The 18,126-nt window shown below is 36.9% G+C and overlaps 1 long non-coding RNA gene across 1 annotated transcript in view; it reads left to right on the top strand.

Moving 5' to 3' along the window:
• Window positions 1-9,298: 9,298 nt before the first annotated feature.
• The window catches only part of LOC144305930 (uncharacterized), a 161,376-nt gene continuing 152,548 nt past the window's right edge, over window positions 9,299-18,126 (top strand). Inside the window, exon 1 of the long non-coding RNA XR_013372960.1 lies at window positions 9,299-9,590. This is a non-coding gene — a long non-coding RNA (uncharacterized LOC144305930). The remainder of the gene's footprint in view (window positions 9,591-18,126) is intronic.

The following is an 18,126-nucleotide window of genomic DNA, read 5'->3' on the forward strand; positions in this document are numbered from 1 at the left end:
GGTAAATACAAATGATCTGAAATCCTACCATCCATTGGTAATATTTTCAAGTATGACTTTTCAAACCCCTATACACACAATCGCCCCAAATGCCCCTACACTTTAAAAACTTTAGAATCCTTTGGCACATTGACAGAGTCTGTTTCTAATGTGTAGCAAAGCTTGATGCAATGTTTAAAAAGTGAAGCTAATTAAAAATCATAAAACATGTATTGACTTAATAACTTAATTTAAAAACTCATTGAAGTAATAGACACTGAGTTTAAAAAAAAAAACAAAATTCACCATTAAGTCATTTTCATCAAGTCAAAATAGGCTATCTTTCTTCATTTTAATGAACTTTAATTTTTGACTTAATAAGGGTTTGTTTTTAATTAACTTTTTTTTTTTTTTAAATTTCGAAGAGCATCCCTTAATACCTCTTCTCCCCAGTATGAGGGAACTTCTGTACTCTTTCCAGTTTTAAAACAATGGAAAGAACTATCTAGATCAGTCATTAACTGACCACATGACCCACACAAGCCATAAAACCTCTCAACAGCTTTGGCTTCAGTGTTTGTAAACTGAAGAGGTGGAACTAGGCTCTTGGGTCCAGATCTGTGCGACTAAGCATTCTGTGAAGAGATTTCCATCCTTATGTAAAAGTTTCAGCCTACAGAATCCAGACTTTGATGTCTGGACCTGTGTCTCATGGACCAGGTGACCTTGAGCTCATTATGAACTGCTTGATGCCTGCATTTATGAATCTGAGCCCTGAGATTAAAAGTAGCTCCTACCTACTTCCTGGAGGTTGACAAGCCTGCCAGCTCCCTTGCAGCAAATGTCCTATATACATATTATAACTAATTAAATAAGGACAGTAATGTGGTCCAAGAGATAGCTAAACAGTTTCGGTGTAAATTTTAACCTTGAGATGCCTCTGTGAGATATAAGAGCAACAACGACAAAATTTCAAGATAACAAAGAGCATAAGAATTTATTTCAGATAATGAATGGATGAAAGGATCATTCCAAGTGAAAAGTTTACCTGGCCATATATATTTCTCTGTCTGTAAATCTACCAATCTAGTGACTCATGTTCCCTATATCTACATGTATCTGGAGGAGTTTCCATAAGTTAAATGTGCTTACCTCTGGGGATGTGCCCTTGTAGTAAATGGTGGATTCTGGGATTGGCAAAGAAACAGGGTGACCTAGTCCCAGGTGAAGCTTTCTGCGGATGTTATGGGACCATATTGATAGACTCTGGTTTCTCACTGTCTCCAGTCCCACCCCCAAATCTTTTTTACAATCTCGTTTTAATTGTTTTCTCAAACACAGCTCTAATATTTGCAGTCCCTTTCTCAATAATCACAAGTGCATCCCTAGCATATGAAAACAAAATAAATGAAAAAAGAAACAAACACAAAAAAATCCTCCGAAGTCTTTAAGTGGCTTTTCAACGCCTCCTTGTCTGTTTCCCAGCCTATCTTTCCAAACTTATTCTTCCTTCTACAATCCTTTCCTTTCCTGCTTTTTACCTCTACTCATGCCAGTGCCCTACACTGCCCTTCTTCATCCCCTCTACACATCCATATCCTTGTCATTTAGGATTCAACTCAAACCCCTAGGAAGCTGTTCCCAATTCTGTTTCTTGAAATACTATACCTTCCTCTCAGATCCCATAACACTCCATCTTTTCTTCTCTTGGGCACTTGCTACCTTTCAAGTGTATTGTGGTTATTTGTGCTCTCTGGGAGCCCAGCCATAAACACATTCTGTCTCTGAACTGACTCTATTTTCCATTGTAGGCTTGTAATAAGTATGTGCTGGTAAAGAATTGGACCCAACATTTTTCTGGGTTAGATTCCACCAGGGTAGCTATATGGTGGCTGCCTATTGAACTTAAAAAAAAAAAAAAATTAACTTCCCCAGGCCACAGAAGTAGCATTTAGTGCTATAATTTATTAAATCACCCTCTACTAGCTCAGTTATTTTCTCGAAGATGAGATGCCCATAGTTAACACTGCACTGTCTTTTGGGGGGATTATGAGCTCTTTCTTGGTGCTAGCCCCTAAATCCACATGGATGATTCCAAAGCTTGAAAATAGTAAAGTAGTTTATCATGGCTTTTGAAATCACAGGCAGTGGAATAAATTTTAAACTTCTTATCACATTTTCCCTACTTTTTCTGCTCTGCCTCTTGCCCCTCTGATTTATTTGTTTATACTTTTTTTTTTCTTACACAGGTTGGCTCTAGGCTATTTTTTAGAGTGATTCCATTGGGGTAGCTGCCAACTTCTATTAATGACAACCTGTGAGTGCTTGAGGTGGTGGGTGGGAGCTTGCTGAGAAAGAGGCAGGGAAGGTGTTTTTGTTTTTGTTTCTGGGGAGGGGAATGTTTTATCAAGGATAGTGGAAGACCAGATTGCCTTTCCCCAGAGTTGTATCAGCCATCCACCCCCACCCTGTGTGGATAGCCTGAATCAATAAAGGAATCCTAAAATCCACAGATGACCACGAAATGACCAATATAAAATTTCTCCACTCAGCAACATAAAGTTTCAAAGTAGAAGGTAGGAAAGAATAAAGAAAGCAACATTTCTTGAACAACTAGGTTTATGATCTGAGATTTGGACCCATTACATCTATATCATATATGCCACTCTTAGATGATTTTGTTTGGTTATTCCACATCCAATAAATTCTGGCCCTCTCTAATTATGTTGAATTTCTAAACTGAAGAGCTGTGATTAAGTCTCTGGATAATGATGATTTCACTAGTGATATGCTATTCTTGGAAACATTTTCTGAGTAGCCTTATAATCTTTCCTTCGCCTTTGACTTTATCACCATGGCTCTTTTATATTACTACAGGACATATTAATGGGGAGAGAGGAAGAATGGCATTGATGTAGGCATGGTGACATAGGGATGGTTTGTTCTGGCTGTACATGTAGTAAAATTTTAAAAGAAGCTTGTATTTCTATAGTTACAAATTTAAAGATTCTATGATTTTAATGAAAAATAATATTTAAAATTTTTGTTGAATGGATATATGCAACTGCTGCCAAACTGTTTCCACAGAGTTAGGACTGGATATTCTTAAGAAAAAATACTTCTTTTTTTCTTATAGTCAAAGAACTAATATGAAATAATGTAGGAAAGTTGAAAAAGGAGGAAATGTGCAAAAGAAAATAATGCAACAATACGTAAAACAGTACTCCCCCCCCCCTTGTTTTTTTTTTTATCATTGAGTTTCAGCAGAATCTTGTAAGGCTAAGAACAATTCAAAAGGTTTGGGATGCCTGGGTGGCTCAGAGGTTTGGCACCTGCCTTCGGCCCAGGGTGTGATCCTGGAGACCTGGGATCAAGTCCCATGTTGGGCTCCCTGCATGGAGCCTGCTTCTCCTCCCTCTGCCTGTGTCTCTGCCTTTCTCTCTTTGTGTGTGTCTCTCATGGATAAATAAATAAAATCTTAAAACAAAAACAAAAACCCCAAAAGGTTTCATACCCTACAGTCCAAAGTGAGATATGGACCTACTAGGAGTTGGAGGAATCAGTCAGCAGCGTTAATCCAGAGTGATCTTTCATGTCGACAGCATAGAAGAACTGAGTTGCTTTTTCTTCACTGTAGCTAAGTGAGACCACGGGCATCAGAAAACTTATGTGGAGGACTTGACAGTCATCCCCTGGAATTTGGTGAGCTCAGAACTGGGGCCTGATTATTTCCCAGAGAAATTCTAAGACTGACCAGAGACACTGGGAGCGAGCTGCACTTCCTTTGACAGTGGGATGAAGATGTTTCTTTCTTGGAGACCAGACCACATTGAAAGGAGTAGCTTGGGATTATATTGAAATAGATTATCCAGACTCCATCTGAAAGGACAATATGACTCCAACCCAGTTGTGGAGTGCTCGAAGTTCAGGGCCATGGCCGTGTCAGAAATGGGTTGGAGGAGAAATTTTGAGGATTTGAGAGAGAGCTATAGTCAGAGGTACTCAGGGATGAATATCTGAGGAATTTGCAAAGATCTCTATGAAAGAAAGAGTCAGTTCTGGGCTGCCATTTCCAGAGGGCCTCATCACCTGATTACAGGTAAGTCATTGGGAAAAAACCTTCTCTGTACCTTTACATCTCCTCACCCTTCACTCTCAGCCCACTTTCAAGTCACCCACTTCAGCAGCCAGGTTGTGGAGGATGCAAAGAGAGAAGAAGCTGGGCTGCCAATCCTTTTCCATCATGCAGGATTTGAGCTAAAGTAAGATAAGAATTACTGGTCATTATATATAGAGAGAATGTTGGATAAGAATTTGGAGTTTTAATATTACACCTGACTGGAGTTGTGTGATTCTTAGGCTGGACTGGACATTTTGTCCAGAGCAAGAAACTGTTCCTCTGTTATTTAAGAGTTACTAGAAAAAATTATGGGAACTCTATGAAATTCCAAACTCATAGAGTGGATTCCTAGAAGCAATACAGAGAAAACATGGTTGGTTTTTGCTTGCTGTTACATTGTCAATCACCTGAGATACCAACCACCCAAAGATAATCCGTGCATCTTGGTTTCTTTCTTATCAGGCTTTTTCTTTGCCTACATACTTTTCGTAAAAACAAAATTGGGGTCATATTCTGTTGATTACAGTGTATGTTTCCCATTTATTTCCCCTAATCCTTTATTAAAGTCTTTTTAAAAAGTTAGACAACAATAATGAAGTCCTTTAAGAAAATAAATTGGGGTGAATCTGGAAGAGGTAAGTCACTTTAATGCTATTAATTTCCTGTAAGGGTCAAGGCAATTGTGTAATTGCAGAATGACTATCATTAGAGACTATTACAGTGCTTTGCAAATCAGTTAGTTTTACTTGCTGCATTTTGTTGACAGAACGAGTCACTGCAGCATATGAGAGTTTCACACTCCATTTCAGTTCCAAGTAGAACTCAAAGTGTGTGAGTCCCTGGTCTGTCCCCTTCACCATGAGTCATCAGTCTGTGTTGAAGTATCAGAAAACACCTGGTAATTGCAGCAAGACAACAATCTTGGCACTATTTCATTAATTATGTCTCCTTCTCAGCTGGCGCTTTTATTTCTGGAATGTTTTGTCTTCCTTGTGTAGACTTCATGCCCCCTGGGCAGGGACCACATTTTGTATTTTGTCTTGTCTTGAGCTATTGCCTAACAAATATTGAAAAATAATTTGAAAAATGGATTTGGTTCACTTGGAATTCATCTACAGAAATTGACAATGCCACAGGTATTTTTCTGCCTCTTGTCTTACAACATAATATGCTCCAAAGTTTTAGTTTGTTCAGCATCTCCTTCTATCAGGGGCAGGTGGGCAAAGAATTCATGACTTCTTTCTATATGAGAATGCCAGATAGTAAGAATATTCAAAATCAGAAGTGACTACCTCTTTTAACCAAGGTGTGACTGAGAAATACTGGCAAAGTTGCTTTTTTCCCTATCACAGTTACAATTTGATAGCCTATGATAGGATTGTTGTATTTGGCTTATACATTTTCAAAGTTGAATAAATTGATAATATGTATGAACCAAGAGGCTCACATAAAAATGTAAGATAAAACAAAAAAGAGCTGGAAACTCCAGGTCCATATTCCTGCATGGCAATAATCAGCTGATACACTTTTTTTTTTTTTTTTGGATAGGGCATGGACACTCCATAATGCTCTAGTCCCACCACTCCTTAATGTTTACCAATTCTGCAGCAATATATTATCATTTAGCATTGCTTGCAAGTTTTTTCCCCCCTATATCCAGCCTACTTTAATCACCAAATAGCTTGCCTTACCCCTGTAGGCATTTTAATTTTCCAAGCTTTGCTCTCACCCATATGGTCTTCCTGATTTGCGTGTTTGGTAATTATGAGGTACTATCTAGGTATCGAATCAGTCATTGGCATCCCTGAATGGTGCTGATGAAGAACCCCTAAGTCAATGAGATCACAAAAATGTTGATTTTGAAAAAAGCATCATAAAATGACTTGAAAACACTATCTTTCAAACTCCTAAGAAAATAAAAACAGATTCCATCTTGAAGCAATGGCATTGTTACCATGCTCTGGAAAGCACGTGGTGCACCATGCAATTGTCATTGAGTTAGGACGCATACCTCCAGATTCCAGGTAGAACCCATCCAGAAAGAGGCACCTGTCTGTCTCGATGGCTCTCTGGTTGATAAAATGATGCTATGTTTTGCTTAAGTCATTGTTTATTTAAGTGGTTGGAATTTTGTATTTCTTTTCAAATTCCAACTGTCAGGAGGACTAGATGTCTTCCTAATGGTCTTATGAAAGCTAAGCTAATCAGTCATCCCCAGGTCCCTGAAAATTATGCTGTAGATCAGTTACTCATTCTGCCAGTTTAACTTTTCATTAGGAAGTGTAGACATTACTTCAGAATTTTAAGTGAGTTTAGATTTTAGAGGTAAAGTTTGTGTTTCATTCTTTGCCAGCCTCTTCCTCTTCTAGTGACTTCTATCTCCGTAAATTACCTGTCTATCCGGTTGATCAAGTTAGACATCAGGGAATCATCTCGACAGTTTACTTACCCCCACCAACCAACCTTATCCATTCAAGTCCTGCTGATTCTACTTCTTAAATACTCCTGATTATTCTGCTTTTCTCTTTAACTATTTATGCTCTCCTGGTTCAAGTCACCAACCTTTCTAGAAAAACCTCCCAACTTGTCCCCTAGCAACCTCTCTTGACCTTCTGCAGACTAGCCTCTACAGGACAACAGTGGCTCCCCATTGCCTTCAGGACAAATGTTACCATCATTAAGGTGTCTCCAAAATGCTTCACCATGTACACTGGCTAGAATCTCCATTGTCTTCCCAGAATCCTTATCTTTTTTCACCACCTCCATACTACTTCTTCTCTTCATGAATGCTCATCCGGGGATAATTTTACCACTACACTTAACACCTAGTTTTCATTCTAAACCTCCTTCCTTAGCCAGTCCTTCTTTATACTCATGGCTATCCTACCACATTTTAATTTACTTGCTCAATATCCTGTTCTCTCCTAGGCTGTGAGGTTCATGATTCTATTTGTGTTATTCACAGTTGTAACTCTAGTGCTTAACACAGGGTCTGATACTTGCTTAGTGCTCAAATCTGTTAAAGAAACTAAACATGAAGCTGTGAGGCTCTGTCTACCTGAGAAATATGTACAAGAGGTGAAAAAGCTGGGCAAATTAATTATTTAGCACTAGAAGATGGTCCAGTTTTATTATAGAAGGAAGCAGAAAAATCATAAAATGCAGAAAAATAAAGATAATAAAAATAATTCCAAACTTCCCTTCAAGATAAATAAGAAAAACTGCACATATTTTTGCATAAATCATTCTCATGTTTATTCTAAGCACATAGAAATGTAGGTTGGTAATCTGATTTTTTCACTTAACACATAATAGTTTCATAGAAACTATTTCTATACCAGTAAATATTCTTTCAAACATTTTACTGTCCATGTTGTCTCTCTCTCTATATGTATTTCATAATTGATGCCCAAATTATTGCCTATCATAGAATTTTTAGGTTGCTCATATTTTTATTTTTACTTTTATTTGTACTTTAAGTATTTGTTTATTAAATGTCATGTCATGCTATGGTTACGCCCTTCACTTTAGGAATGGCTGGCAAGGACAGTATATTATTGAAAAGTCTTAATACTGAGAAGTCCTACAGCACAATGGTTAAGAGTATGGACTCTGGAACTAGATTTCTCAGACATAGATCATGACTCTTTCACTAACCACTTGTGGGACTTTGATATGTTACTTAATTTCTGGGTCCTTCAGTTTCCTAGTCTGTAAAACATAATGCCAAATCAGGCTTTCTTAAATCTCATTTGGGCTATTTCAATAGGCTTTTTCCCCTCTACTTTCCTTCAATCATCCCTTCCCATCCAATTTAGAGTCTATTTTCTATTGACTCTTGAAGCATAGCTCTGATACTTCAACTCTATACTTCAAGAATCACCAGTGCCTTTCTATGTGGAAAACATCTGTAGGTTTTTTTTTCCTCTAAGAAGTACTCCTTAGTTGAGCATTCAAGGCCCTCCATATCTATGCCCTCGCTCTATCTCTTAATTTTAATCTTTATTCCTTATTTGATCCTGGCATGGCTTTTGTCAATGCCTTGGCTTGGTATGCTCTTCTTCACATCTACTTATTCCTGGTAGGAAGCTCAAAGTTCATAATTCCCTCCCCTTGAAGTACTCTCTTTCCTCGTCTGCATGGTCATAACACTTTATTTTCCCTTCTCTTAGGTTACTTATGTCTTTGTCACTTGCCTTTTGGTCATTTGTGATTTCAGGGAGCTTGACTTGTAGTGATACGCATACCATCTGTCTCTGATCTGGCTTGGTATTTGCTACAGGACCATGTAGGCAGTAAATATGTGCTAGCTTAATCAATGATTCCAAAATGCTTGGGAACTAGATCCCACTGTACTTTAGAAGAAAAATGAACTTTTCCAGCTCACAATGCTTAACTCCTGTGGTTGTGATGAAAATTAAAGCAATAATACATGTGGGCACTTTAATTCTGCTTTATGCAGTCCATCTTTTCCTACTGATTTCTTTTTTTCTTAAATATTTCATAACAATAGGCTAAATAATAGTATTTTCTAGTGAGGGCTGCTAGCAGCCTTTCCCTTTCTCCACCTCCATGTAGAGCACTTTTCTTGTAAATAGTCACGGTGGCTATGTCCAAGGCTGTCCTCACTGACCTTTCACAACCACATTTGCGGCTTCCTGGTTGCACTCTAGAATGCACTGTCTTCTGATGCACAAAGATGAGGGTGAGGACAGAGTCATGCATATAGTGCTTTGTTTGTCTTGAATAACCATAGTCTCATGCAGGTGACGGGTGGTTGCCCAGGGTTTTGGTTGGCACACACTGTAGAGCTCTAGAGTCAGGGAACAGAGAGCAAGGGAAATTGACATGCTCTTGTGATTCATGAGGCCAAGCCTGGAGTGATTTTCTTCAGTCCACAGGCCTTAGAGTTAGGGCAGAGACTGCTCGGATTCTGACACAGGGCTATCCAATAATTTGAACTGTAAGTGTTACTTGTAAACACTGAGTTTAAGTGGAAAGTGGGAAGGGCATATTCCAGGTACTCTTAGGTAGATAGATATCTTTATCACCTGGAATCATGAAACAGTTGGAAAAAAAGGTTTTATTTTTTTATAATGGTAAGTTTGCATATATCACTGGTATAGCCCTATTATGTCATAATAGCAGCTTGTGGTGTGGTTTAAATGCCGAAGTCACAGCAACAGTCTGTGAAACACCCTGTACTGATGGCATCCCACTCACTCCATGGCATTTGGATAAATATTCAAATAATGTCCACGCTGGTGTTGCTTTGACCAGGATGACAATGAGCCTTGTCAGTAGCATTTGGGCCGGAGATGACTCCTTCAGTTTGGCATCAGCTATGAGATGGGAGGAAAGAGAAAAGTCTGGGTGCCCAAGTCAGAAGCTTAAGTCAAGTTTGCCAAGCTTGCAGAGGCTCAGTTGTTGAAAGTCAAAGGATTGGTGCAGAAACCAGGATTTTTCTAAGAACTTGAACACAGAACTCCAGGTGGCTATGCCCCCCCACTTTTTTCCCTTAAATTAAAAGCCCATTTTTCTACAAAGAGGATGAAGAGAGAACACACATTGGTTTTAGAATTCAGGGGAATGGATTCATTTTCTCTTAATCATCATAAGCCCTAAAACTTGCTTCTTGTTGCACTTTGAAGTAGCATAAAACATACATAAATTTCTCATGGCATAAATATTTCTCAAATATTAGCATACGGACTAACTAATGGTACTGAGTTAAAATTTTTAAAAATCAAGCCATCAAGAGAAACAAGGGCGTTGATATTACTGCTTTCTAATGAGGGTTTGAAACTAGTAATTTAATCATTAACTGGTTCATGATTGCAAAGCAATCAGAAAGCATAAAGTGCTATGAAAAGACTTAGAAGAAACACAGTGAGGTCAGATGGTGCCTTTTAAGTACATTAAAGAAAGTTAAATGTACAAATGTGGCTTGAAATTGTCCTTTTCATAAAGGAATTTGGAATTTTTTTTTAAAGATTTTATTTATTTATTCATGAGAGACACACACAGAGGGAGAGGCAGAGACACAGGCAGAGGGAGAAGCAGGCTCCCTGCAGGGAGCTGATGTGAGACTCAATCCCAGGATCCTGGGATCACGCCCTAAGCCCAAGGCAGACGCTCAACCACTGAGCCACCCAGATATCCCAGGACTTTAGAAATTCTTAAAATATTATCCCTTTAGTATAGAGCTTTGTCTTCTGCCTTTTTTTTTCACCTCCCACCCCGCTGTGTTTTTATTGAAACCAGTGCCTACTGGTGGGTGGGAGCTAGCAGAGACAAGGCACCTTCAATCTACCTCAGCTGTGAAAGGCATCCACGTGGCGCTCTGTCATGAGGATTGGGAGGCAAAGGCACCCAGCTGTTCCTGCTGCTGCGGTTTGCTCCTCTGGCCCTTGGATGTAATTTGCAAATCCTGCTTGGCCACTATTTAGGATTTTTTACTGGTACTTCCAGTTGGCATGTGGGTTTCTCTGGACTTGGTCATCATTCGCCCAAGTTTGGTGTAGTGCAATCTGCTCCATCATCCTCTAGTAAAGATGAAGATTCCTAGTCTCTATCCAGTACCCAAGGAAGCAGAATCTCTGGCAGGAAGGCCCAGAAATCAGCATTAACAATTCCTTTGGAAACATTTAAAAAACCCAGGGAAGTAAAATAATTTATCAAACACACACATACCCTCCACTAGAATGAATGGCATAATTTTATCATTTTTGCTTTGAGTTTTTCATAAAAGAAATAGCACGTTGCAGATACAATTTGAGCTCCTTTTATTTGTCTTTATATACTCATCACCCCACCACTTCTTAGCTAAAATCACAGTCAGGAATAGGGTATTTCTAGAATCCACCTTTTATAGTGTATATTATGGTTTCTATGTGGGAATCCCTTCTTAATGTTTCTTGCGACATTTGTATATTTTTTCAAATCCCACATCTTGAGAAAAATCAGTTGAGAGACTGGGAAAATGGGAAAATATAATTATCTTGCAGTAATTAAAGCTTGGTGATCAACACAGAGACATTGCCGATTGGAAGGAATCCATTCATGTCAAGTCGAAAGCAGAAATACTGACAAGTGGAGTTGAAGGTTACACTTACTACCTTCAGATACCAGGTCAGTAAGGTATATGGTCACCGTCTGCTTGGATAGTCTTGCTTGTGACGGTGGCCATATACGAGTGTATGCTCATGTCTGCTGCTAAGGGTGAGTCATTCTTACACGTAAGAGGAATATTTACAAGATTATATGCACTATATACTTTAGACAAATCTTAGGAGTGATGTCCCAAGAAACAACAAGTTTGAGAAGCACAATAAGTCCTTTAACTGGCAATTTCGGCCCCTGAGTCTGTGTAGTGCTCTCACTTTGCTAGGAGATTCAAACATTATGTTACCTGAATACTACCCAATAATGCTCCTTGACATTTCCCAATGTTTGAATGTTCATTGTAAATTATAGTTTACTGCAAAACACATAAATATTTTTAAGCAAAGGAAATTTGTTCACATTTTGCATCATGTATCTTAACATCCAACTTGAAGACGATGTCTTGTACATACCTTTAGAATTTGGCTAGTGTTAATAGAAAATGAAAGCAATTTTTCTACATGTGGGATCTTAATTAATGTGGGCACGCTGCCTTTTAATATGTTTTCTATGATCTGATACCTATATAGAGATTACTTTATATATCATTAAAATATATTTGTGTCACTTGAAAAGAGTTAATAATAATATGCTTATTATTATTGCTATTTTTCATAAGATATCTCTAAAATATTTAACATAACCCTATCACATAAAACTGACTCCCTGTTATTTTTGTGGATCCTAATTATTTTAAAAACTTATAAAAAAAGTTTTATGAAAAACAGAATAAATCATGCTTTGAAGGAATTCCTAAGATTTGAATTTTTCATTCGAAATCCTGATGATTAATATCTGCCCAGAATATAGAAAGACTGAATGATTCTTGGTGTACTTCTGCTACTTGCTTTTCTTATGCAATATTGTTTTCAGGCATATTGTAGCAGGATCAAACACTTCTTAAGAGCTCATTATGTACCAGGCTGTTTTAAGCACTTTACATATCTCCACTCATTTAATTTCCACAACAACCCCATGAGACCGTTTACTATTTTTAACATTCTTTGATGAAGAAGCTGAGGGACAAAAAGATTAAGTAATTTGCCCATGGTCACTTTCATATGCATATTGGTGCACAGAGTTACAGTTTATGTATTTTAACTGCCTTATAATATTTCATCATACAAATAATGATGGGTTTTCTTCCCTTTCTTAGCATATCAGTTATACTTTTGGTTTTACATTTTTTAGTGGTTGCCTTAGAGTTTGCAATATTCATTTATAGCTAATAACTCTATGCCAGTTTATATGTAGTGTGAATTCCTTATAATTCATCCTCCTCATCCCTGTATCATTGCTGATGTGACACCCATTTCACATATATATGAACATACATGGCATATACATATATACGAATATACATAATTAAATACATTATTGATGTTATCTTTTGAACAAACTTATCGGTTAGATCAATTAAGAATAAGAAAAATAAAAATCTTTATTCTTTCTTCGCTAGTCTTTCTTATTTAGGCAGATTTAAGTTTTTGACTTATATTACTTTCTTCTCTCTAAAGAGCTTTTAATATTTCTTGCAAAGCAGGTCTCCTGGCAACAATTCCCTTAATTTTTGTTTGAGAAAGGTTTTATTTCTCTTTCGCTTTTGAAAGATAATTTCACAGGCTACAGGATTTTGGATTTGTGGTTTTTTTCTCTCAATATTTTAAATATTTCATCCTATTCTATACTTGCATGATTTTTGAGAAGCTAGGTATAATTTTTTGTTCTTCTATAGGTAAGGGTTCCCCCCCCTTTCTGGTTTCATTCAGGTTATTTTCTAATCTTTGGTTTTCTGTGGTTTGAAATGATATGCCTATGTTATTGCTTTTTGTTTTGTTTTCTTTTTGCATTTATCCTACATGCTATTCTGTGAGTTTCCTGAATTTATGTTTTGGTGTCTGACATTAATTTGGGGGAAATTCTCCATTTTTGCTTCAAATATTTCTTCTGCTTCTTTCTTTTTTTCTCCTTCTAGTATTCCCATTACATGTATATTTTCCAGCTGTTCCACAGTCCTTGGATATTCTATTCTAAAGTTTTCAATCTTTGTTGTCTTTGTTTTTCAGTTTTCAAATATTTTCAATCTTTGTTGTCTTTGTTTTTCAGTTTTCAAATAGTCTGTTATATATCCTCTAGCTCAGAGATTCTTTCCTCAGCTGTATCCAGTCTACTAATAAGCCCATCAAAGGTATTCTTCATTTTTGTTACAATGGGGCGTTTTTGTTTTTGTTTTTTTATCTCTAGTATTTCTTTTTAGCTCCTTGTTAGGATTTCCATTTCTCTGCTTGTGTCACTCCTCTGTTCTTGCATGTTGTCTATTTTACCCATTAGAACCCTTAGTTTTTAATGACAGCTGTTTTACATTTCTGGTGTGATAATTCCAACATCCCTGCCATGTCTGATTTTGATGCTTACTTTGTCTCTTCTTATTAAGTTTTTTGCCTTTTGGTATGCCCTGTAATTTTTTCCTGATGGCTGGACATGATATACTGGGTAAATAAGCCTTTAGTGATGTGGTGGTGAGGTGTGAGGGTAAGGGAAGTGTTCTACAGTCCTATGATTGGCTTTCAATCCTTTAGTGAGCCTATGCCTCCAGACCACAAACTTCACAAATGTTTCTGGTCTTCCTCTTTCCACCCCTTCTTAGTGGGAAGGCTAGATCCAGCTGGGGTTGGGTATTTCCTTTCCACCAGGTCATTTAGGCAGTGATAAAATCCCAGCATGTTAGTCTCAGGTTAACTAGTTTCCCCTGAGGGCAGGTGTTATTAGGAAGAAGACTGTCCTGATAGATTGCAAAATGGGTCCTCTTCCCCTGCCAGAAGTCTGAGGGGATGTTTCTCTAATATTTACTGGGTATTGACTGTGTAAATTTCTCACACTCCTGGAGGTAAATCTCACAATATTGTGGGAGTCCCTATGACTGGATTTCCTTATGACTTGTCTGCACTGAGCCTTCAGAAATTCATCAATTGCTGTTCAGCATTTTCTTCTCAGAGCTGGTTTCCCTGGTGGATTCTCCTCTTTGAGAGTCTCTACTTTGGTAAGCCCTAACTCATTGTATTTGCCTGTTTGTCTCTCCACTCTTAGGGACTGAAATTTGCTCTGTGTCCTCCTCTCCTTAGATAACCAAGAAGAGTTATTGATTTTTTAGTCTGTATGGCTTTCAACTTCTTTGAACAGAAGAGTGACTTCCAAAGTCCTTCAACGGGCAACTGGAAAACTTACTATTTCTATTCCTCTGTTGATGGACGTCTTTCCCCTTTTTCTTCTTTAAGAAATAATACTACAATAAGGATCCTCCTACGGTTCTTCTCTAAGATATTTAGGTACATCTAACTAGAAATAGTATCTCTGGCTTATCAAATACTATGTTGTCAGTTTTATTAGATTTTGCTAAAGTGTTTTGGAAGATTAAACCAAATTATCCTCCCCTGAGTATGGTTGGATGTTCTTACCTCCCCATTTTTTCAACAACACCTGATATCATCAGATTTTTATCTTTGCTGGTCTGATAGATGTGAAATGGTTTTGCACTGTTGTTGTAATATATTGGATCACACTATCCTCATTTTAAAAATGGAGACATTAAGGCATAAGGAAGTTTAATAATTTAAAGTCACAGACCTAATAGAGATTCCTATAGAGAAGGAAATTTGGATCACTGAAATAAAATCTTTCCTTTCTGATCATATTCTCTGCTCTTGACTTTCCAGTTGTATTCAGCAAATTATGGAAAGAAAGAGGCCAAAAATAACCTGACTTTTAGAAACTTTCAATCCATAGTAGACTCTTGAGAATATCTAAGTGGTATCATCCTTTTCTTTCTTTTCTTTTTTTTTTTTTTCTTATGGTGCTGGGCCAGGTGAAAGGGTTGGAGAGCACATCTGATTTTACCACAGACAATTGCAGTGTGGGTAAACAATCTGTCTGGTACTTAGTTTTCTATGTAAAATGAGGGAGTAGGATCAAAGAATTTTATTTCTTGTGTCTCAAAGGAAATTCTAGGTTTCCCCCCAGTTGATAAGACAGAAACTGAGCAACTTTGGTAAAAAATATAGGAAAGGACTGCTTAGCTTCCTCCTCATATTCCGTGTTCTCCATGCCACTCCTGTGGGCATTTCTTAGGGCTCCAGGAAATACAGCTTAAAAACCACTGGGCAAAATGGTCTCTGAGACTTATTCCCAGTGCTAATAATCAGCAAAAATGCATATAGATATTCTAAAGAAAAAAGAAAAAAAAAGTCCAATGTCAAATACAAGTGTTCCCTCAACTTTAGAGTCTTTTTAGCCATAATCTTGTTATGCCATGGAGCAATTTGCATCCTTTAAACACATGCTGGCTTCAAACAAGACTCACGATGCTGGTGTCCCTCCCACCATCAGTTTTAAATTTATAACAGTAAAAGCCTTAGAAGCCTTGTACTGGATTAGCTGGCCCATGAGAGATGCATTTGCATACACAATAAGTCATACTCTGTATTTAAGCATTGGTTACCACTTATTGACCCAAATGTTCATAACTATAACGAGTAACCCCAACATGTACTAGATGGAATTCCAGAGGCATTTTTAGTGTCTTATATGGGATGATTGGTTTCTGGTCTTTTTGTGCAAACTGCTTTAGATGGCTTCCCCTCCAACTCTATTAAGAAGGAAAATCAAAATGGATTCAAGAAAGCCAATTAGAATATATTTTACTTTCTTTTGCCAATTTTCTTTCAGCTTATACTCTTCTTGTGAGAATATATCAGTTTACGTCTTGCATAGAGAGAGATATCTTTTGCATTTTTAATATTTAATTCCCGGCAAAATGCTCCTCGATGCAGTGGAAAGCTTATTATAATTAGTCCCTTGGATTTGATAAACATTCATGCGATTAAATCCAGTGATCAACACGCAAGCACACGTATTTATTAACTGGTATCTGAAGTATTATGGAACAGGAAAAAGTATATGTGGAAATGATAGAAAAAAATTAACCAGGGATTTAAAACTAAGCAACATGATGAATAATTTATTGCCTTTGGATAATTCTATTTATTTATTTTTAAATTCATGAAGGCATGAAAAATTAAGCCACTGAACTATTTCCCTCTGTTAAGGGAAAGAAAACTTCCAAAGCCATTAATATTGTGTCACTTTAAGAGAATTGGACCTCAGCTGGAAGTGCTTGAATTTTCTAAACCAAAGCCTGGAATTTTATTCAGTGATGATGGTGACTCTTCAGCTGGGCCATTGGATACAGACTGGTGCTGTATAAATCTTACGTTAATTGGAAAACAAGAGACAGTAAAACAAGAAAGAATAAGAGTTGCATTTCCCAGAAATGCAGATATTCTCTAATTGGCTATTTTCAGTGTCAAAGGTGACCCTTACACAGGAAAAATAACCAGAAAACGGGGGAAAAAAAAAATACTTGAACAGGAAAGAGATTTACTTATTTACGAACAGGGACAAGATTTAAGAGGAAAATGAAATTGTCACTTCACATAAGGATAAGAAATAGAACACTATTTAAGCTTGAAAACAATATTTTATTTATTTTTAAGATTTATTTACTGAGGAGGGGAGAGGACGTGAGCAAGTGTGAGTGCAGGGGGGATAATGGAAAGGGTAGAGGGAGTGAGGAGTCTTAAGTAGACTCTGCACAGAGCAAGGGGCCTAATGCAGGGCTCGATCTCATGACCCTGAGATCGGTACCTGAGATGAACCCAAGAGTTAATGCTTAACTGACTGCACCACCCAGGCACCCCTTGAAAACCATGTTTAAGAGATGAACTTGGGATTCTTAGTATCAGAGACTCTCTGTACTTACATGTTCACCCTCTTTCTTGTCTTGAATAATTGAAGAAGTTGAGTCATTTTATTTCTGCTTGCTGTAGGATCTTCCTGAGGTTTATTAAAGATACTGTTGTATAATAAAAAATTAACAGCACAAACATTAAACAATTGGGGAATAATTAAAATATTTTATAGTTCAACCATATGCTGGAATGTGCCGATTAAAATTACATCCAAAGAGGTACTAAGAATTATTTTTTTAAAAAATAATACTTATTGATATGGGAATGCTCATCTGTAATATGTGAAAAAAATAAGCAGACTACAGAATGGAAATTGAAGTATGTTCTCAGTTTTATGAGAAAATGCAAATTTGCATATTGTGTATATAAAAAGGGACAGGTAAGAAATAAACCACAATTCATTTCTAGTCAGTAAATATGAACCCCATAAAATATATAAGCAGTCACTGCTTTGGCCATTACTTTGTAGTTTTATGATAAAATCCTTCATATAAACATTCCTTTCATTTTCCTTTTTTAAAATTCTTTGTGCTAGCACACTGCCTGGTATCTAGTAGATTCTTAATTATTCACTGAATAAATAATTAATAACCCAAAGATACTTTTGCAATATTTATTTTAAAATATTTTTATTTAAACATATTTTTAAAAAATTGAGCATTTTATGAATATGTAATTTGTAAAACTATAAAGGTATTAATTTAAAAAAATCATAGAATGAAAATGAATGTCAACCCATACTGTTACAGTAATTATAAATCTAATTTTGTAGAAACAGAATTAACAAAATTTTGCTGGAACCTATAGGTGAAGTGATAGAATTGAATATGTACTAATATCTTTTCATGATACAGAGTAGATGTAGAAAAGTTTAACAGATACATTATATTATTTATAATAAATAACCCAATGGATTGTCATCCTTTGAAGACACTGTAAATTCACATGAGGAAAAATGTGTTTACTTTCTTAGTCTTGTGTGGAGTTATTTTAATGAGGGGATTATAGATTGTGTATAGGCTAGTGCTTGAAAGTATAGATTCTGGAATCCAAATGCCT

Source organism: Canis aureus, chromosome 36, assembly GCF_053574225.1.
Source record: "Canis aureus isolate CA01 chromosome 36, VMU_Caureus_v.1.0, whole genome shotgun sequence".
In the NCBI taxonomy this organism is placed as follows: domain Eukaryota; kingdom Metazoa; phylum Chordata; class Mammalia; order Carnivora; family Canidae; genus Canis; species Canis aureus.